The following is a 6,000-nucleotide window of genomic DNA, read 5'->3' as shown; positions in this document are numbered from 1 at the left end:
ACCACATTGCAAATGAAAAAAGAATTCTTAAGGTGATGCTCAAATATCTAAGCCTGTAATGAAGCACAAACCAGTCTTCACTACTGCATGGCATGGCACACAGACCATTTACATACTCACATTTGAGACACTAGGCACAGTATAATGAATTCAATACACAGCATGCACACAGCACAAGCAACGTTAATCCTGCCTGCCATTTTAGGCTTGCAGGAGTAAGATACATACTGCAGCACAGCACTGGTAAGGGAGGAGGCAAGGGACAGCTCACCTTAAATGCAGTATCTGATTAATGTTGTAAGTGACATTGCATATCAGCTACAGAGTCTTGGTTCAACTGGGTGGGAGGGAACAAAGAAAATTGTCATCAACTGGTGATGCAAGATGAGCTCCAGTCACTAACACTGTTAGCAAACTCCAAATTCTACAACGATACAGTAGTAGGCATTTCAAACTCTTATCAAAATCTGCTTGTGCAATGGCTGAGTCGCCTGCCGAGGAAAAAAAAAACAGTCTTCTTGCTTATTGGAGAAACGCTGCATCCACTACAGCAACATCCTCTTGATGCAGAAAGATTTCACGTCGCACATATTAAATCCTGGATGCATTTGCTGTGCTTTCTTAATTTTTAAGTTTCAGAATTAAAAAATAAAATAAAAAGCCAATGATAGCAAAAATAACATAGCTAAAGGTCTAATGTTTAGAAAAATAAAACATTTTTTTTTCTCTCCTTTCTGTTTTCTCTCTTTTACAGTCCATCAGAATCCTGAGCAGTATTGACAAACCACACAAGCACCGGGTCTGACTGCATGATCAGCTGTCTGTGTCTACGCTACACCCTGTTAACCACAAGCAGTGTTAGAGCTAAATATATCTGCAATGCAGAAACAGTAGGTGCTATGTGGTATACCATTCTGATTCGTTTTAAGATATTTTTCTATCCTCAGATATAACAAATAAAACAAAATTTGCTGCTGATGTCTGTCAAGCATGGTATCTGTCAGACTTACAGAACATAAAAGCTATCCTAAGTACGCTGACCTAGATAACACTAAGAAGACTTAAGCAGCGTGCAAGCATACTCACTGTCAAAGCAAGGAAAATGAAACAATGATTTTCTAATCAAACTGAAAGCAACAACTCACTACCACAGTATAAATTCCAAAATGCTACATATTGTATATGCACATCTCATGTTTTTGGAAGACGCAAAGCTCCTTTGTTGTTTTTTTTTCTCGGCAGCTTTTCTTAGTTACGGTTGCACAATGACATTCTGACATCATGGAGGTCAATGCAGATACTGAAGTGCTGTCGTCTTTAAGAAAAAAAAATTTAAAATATAAAACCAGAGCTGCAAATATAATGATAATAATAACAATAATGATAACAGAAAATTTCACATCACCTACTTAATGTCTTTCTGTTACCTTCTGAGATTAATAGCATGCACGTTGTTCAGCCGCACACGTTAAATTGGTATCACCCTCTGCAGAGACTGCAAGAGTAATTGTGGAAATTAGATTTGTGTAAATTTCAAAAAAGGGTTATCATCTGCAAAACTTAAAAATACAATAAAATATTTTGCATGTATAATGAAAAATATGCAAAGAGAGAAGCATCAAAAACTGCCAATCTGATTTTTTTAAAAAAATGCCTAATAAGCAAAACTGGTGCTATTTTCATTGTCACTCTGTCTCCAAAGGGAGAATGAGAGAACCATGCTGCAGTTTACTATAACCTGAATTACCTTCCCAGAAGGCTTAACCATCAGGTGAAGTAAAACAAATCATAAGATCTACCTGTTTAGAGAGCAGAATCCCCCCCCATGTCAGTGACTTCTCTCAGTTCTTTATCTCTCTGCCTGCAAATACCTCAAGCTGATACCCAGCACAAGAACAGAACTGTGAAGATTAACGTGTTAGCTCTGAAAATATTTCACTGAAAGATTTCTTTAGGTAACCATTGTTTACCATATGTATAAGTAAATATAGATGGTTTCTGACCAACTGCAGAAATAAACAGCTCCTTGTGAGGCCAGATTTGTCCAGAGAAGTGCTATCTTTCATTTGACCTGCCAATACGGCTGAGGAAGAAAGCAGCCAAATTTTCAAACACATATTCTTTCCCTAGGAACCTGTGCACTTGATGATTTTTTTTTTCTTCAAAAGAGCACCTCCTTTTAAAAGTGGAGACTAATACCAAGTACTGTATTAAATCAGAAAATGTTGGACAGCCAAAACTAGGCTGCTGTACGTATGTATTCACTTCTTTTTAAGAAATATACAATCTAATTTTGCTTTTTCCCCCCCTTTTTCTTTCTTTTTAAATGATTAAATAGGTATCTATTTAATGTGGAGGTTTTTCTTTGTGAAGTTTTTTGGCATTTTGTTCTCTTTCATTTTAAAGGCCGGGAATGAGATGTTCCTAACAGTCAGTGCTTTAAAATATTCAGAATCCCCTTCCATAAATAGCACATCTGTCACAGAAAGGGAACCCAGCCAACAGAAAGGCAGATCAGACCAGCAAAAACAACTGCTATTCCAATGCATGATTACGAAATAAGTTGGATTTTAGCAAGCCTTTATTTAGATTTTTTGTTTGTTTTGAGCTTTTTAAAGTATGAACTGTCTGATTATATACATGCCACCATATATCCAATTTAAAAATGTTAAATATGGATTAATTTTGAGGTTTATTTATGTTCATCTCTTTAGTCAAATATATATTGTCATGTTAGTTTAAAACCATGGCAAAGCTCCTATAGATTTCAAGAAGGGAAGATTTGGGCTATATGGAGCAGTTTGTTAAAGTATGATATTATTATTTCAGAAGCAAGTGGTAGTTTTGTTTAAAGACAATGATTTCCGGCAAAAGACTGATTTCAGTGGAGTCTCACAATAAATATATCTGTTCCTGCATTCTTGAAGTTAGCATTCTCATTCACCCAGAGAAGTAGTGCTCTGGGGCAGACACAGCAAGGTGATTTGGGTTGTGTGATTTAAGAAACATTAAAAACCTGCTGGAAGTGAACGCAGCAGAGGAATAAACATCTCACAGTGAACAGGGAATTGAGCTTGTCCAAATCTTTATGCATACCTCTTTCTTTAATGGGCCATTTTCAGTGCTTAGTAATAGTTTTCCAGGCTTAGATTTGCAATGATTTTGCTTCAGACTCAACATCATTTCAGCTCAGAAATCAGTTTCTAAGTCCTTCTACAGTTGCAAAATACATGCCATAGTAAATAAATAAATTTTAAAAATTGCATTCGTATGTTGCACAGAGTAAGTCCAATTTTTCAAGGTAGACATATATATTAATATTGTATGTTACCTCTCAGTCAGCAACTTGGATTTAAGTCTAACATGATTTGTGCCTAAACTGTTACAGTTCCAAGGAATTGTCTCACTGGATTCCTTACGTCAAAACTCCCTGTGTCTGCTGGGTCAGGACTATCTCTGTCCATGCTATAAGCTTGTGTTGGTTCTGAATTCAGTCAGCTTAAAGTGAGCCTATTTCTGGTATCTATGCTGGATCTCACAGGCCATTTGTGTTGCAGCCTTTCCCACTTTCAAGCATCCTACTTGTAAACATGCTTCCTCTTCCTTTATTTATCACCACTTGAGTGCAACAACGTCTTATCTCTCCTCACATACTATAGCTTATCAAAACTGGTGAGGAGTGAAGAGTTCCAACATCACTTTATATTGAGCATCCTCCTTGTGGTATATGGTTTTTCAGAGGAAAAGTCATAGTCCTCCACATCGATCATTTGGCAAAAGGCGGTAGAGTGTGGAAAGAAAGACTCACTTAAAGTCCCTAAAACTTTACTGATTTTTGTCTCAAAGTATTGCCACGCCTTGTCTTCCTAAGAAGGAAACTCTAAGGACAGTCTGATAGTCTCGGAACTCTGCCAAGCAGCAACCTGTAGCAGTAAATATCTGGAGGAAGACTAGGAGGCTTTGAGAAAAAAGTGACAAACACTTTTAGTTTTATATGGATCATCTCACTTCTGTCTTTTTTTGACACAGGCCCAAGCTGGACCAAGGGACTAAACTGTGCCTCCAGCTATATAGAAGACATGCTGCATGTGGGACTTCTGCTTAATAGTAGTGAACATGCTTAATAAATGAATGAACAAACATACATACACTTGGGTTCATTCACACCTTAGTACTTACAGTTTTGTTTCTTTTGTCTTTAAAATTGTTTGTCAAATAAATGAGCAGCACACAGCAATCAAAGGACAGAATCAGCCCCGACCCTCAAGAAACTGTGGTCAACTGTTTGGTGATACCATCCCTGCAAAGCATTGACAAGGGGACATGAAGCACAGCTGGGAATCCAGGGTGGGTGTTTCTAAAAGCACATTCCAGAACTGGCTACAGCCTTTCAGCAAACCTGCTCTTGGAACAACTCCTTCAGCCTCTGAATTTAGCTGCATCAATTATGTTTGTCTATTCATTCCACTAGAGCCATTGCATAAAACACACTGTGGATGAGCCCTCAGCTTGAAATTAAGAGTTCTTTTGGAAAAGAAAAAAACCCACACCCTTTATCATGAACTAAAGTTCTCTGACCTAACACACTTGGAAAGCATCCATATACCCAGACATTGAGCCTAGTAATTAACCTGCTGCTCAAATGCCTTCCATCCAAACTCCTACTGCTACATCCTACATGAAGAAGTTGCCTTCTTCAGTACTGAAACCTCCACTAGTTGTTATTGGGACGTAGAAAACAAGGCGGGGGAGGAAAAAAAGGACTGATGGTAGAACCTCCAGAGTTTGCTTTTCCAGAGCCAAAGTAAAGCACATTTATGCCTGCTCCGGCCAACATGCCCTGGACTTCCTTTTGTGTACACATCTAGCTTAAGTTGCCCCAAGGATACAGACTAACTCAGTTGAGTGCTGACAGTTTTCCCAGACTTTCCCACAATTCCGTGTCTCTGTATGGCTACAAAGTCTGCCATTATTTGCTGGGACAGAAAACCGTTGTTCTTTGTTATCCTGTGAATAATTTACACACTTTCATTTTTAATTGTCACACTCATATAAACAGGCCATCAAAAATAGTATCTAAGTGATCTAAGATGCAAGTTTAGACTCCTGCTGTTCCTGTTAGATGGAGATTTTTCCAGCACTACTGAATTAAAGCAGAGCAGCATTTAAAGGCAATTCCTTTTATAAAATCTAGAAAAATAGCAAGTAACTGAATATTATGAAATGTATTCAGAGATACTCCATCATATCAATATGTTATGAATATGCATTTAAAAAAAGCATAGGTTTTCCTACACTGAAGGATTGCAGACATGTCACGTATTAAGACAAATTGAGGTGCTGGATGTTTTTTTGAAAAATGCTTCTAACAGCCACTTATAGTCTGGTACTCTATAAACTATAAAATTTTTAAGGATAGAACACCTGAGATTCACTGTAAACAAATGGCAAAGTGAATGTCTTTAAAAACTGTAGAACTGTCCATGGAATCTGAAGAAAGTGATAGCTTTACAGATATTTGCAGTCACCTTTACAGTTATATTTTTGTATTTCTGTATAACGTGACACTCAGAGTAATTAGCAATAACAAGTGGCTTTGTCTTGGTTTTTCTCTGAATAGTGTTTTAATTACTGACGAGCATGGTCTCTCCATCTAATTCTACTTCCTAAGGCCCTACTTGCTTTCTAAACTGCTGCCAGACACTATGACAAAGGTTTCAGATATCTGTCTCTTATCACTCCTGGCTAATTCACATGATTAGTGAATGTAAGTACTGTAGTTTTAACAATTTACTATGTTCTTACCAATTTTATTTTTCTCTGTACAAAACAGCACAACTCGCTTTTGTTGATCAGCTTATCCATATTCACATCACCTATTTCTTCTCTTCCAGTTTTAAGGGGCAAACTTTTCTTTTAGAGAAACAGACTCAAAGATTTGATATGGAAAGAGGCTTCACTGAGTCACACAAAATCCTGCAGAGAGATTACAGTCATTTT

The 6,000-nt window shown here is 37.4% G+C and overlaps 1 protein-coding gene across 6 annotated transcripts in view; it reads right to left on the bottom strand.

Annotated features, from left to right (window-relative positions):
* The window catches only part of ZBTB38 (zinc finger and BTB domain containing 38), a 141,653-nt gene that overhangs the window by 115,724 nt on the left and 19,929 nt on the right, over positions 1–6,000 (bottom strand). For 2 of the 6 annotated variants that reach the window (XM_032118939.1, XM_032118938.1), the window contains 3 exons: positions 5,806–5,976; positions 1,428–1,495; positions 272–337 (listed from right to left, as the gene is read on the bottom strand). The gene's annotated coding sequence lies outside the window, so the exon portion shown is untranslated. Of the gene's footprint in view, positions 1–271; positions 983–1,427; positions 1,496–5,805; positions 5,977–6,000 lie in introns of those variants that run through there. The other 4 variants (XM_032118935.1, XM_032118936.1, XM_032118937.1 and 1 more) reach the window with 3 other exon arrangements.

Source organism: Corvus moneduloides, chromosome 10 (assembly GCF_009650955.1).
Source record: "Corvus moneduloides isolate bCorMon1 chromosome 10, bCorMon1.pri, whole genome shotgun sequence".
Taxonomy (NCBI): Eukaryota; Metazoa; Chordata; class Aves; order Passeriformes; family Corvidae; genus Corvus; species Corvus moneduloides.
This window is presented reverse-complemented; position numbering and strand designations above follow the sequence as displayed.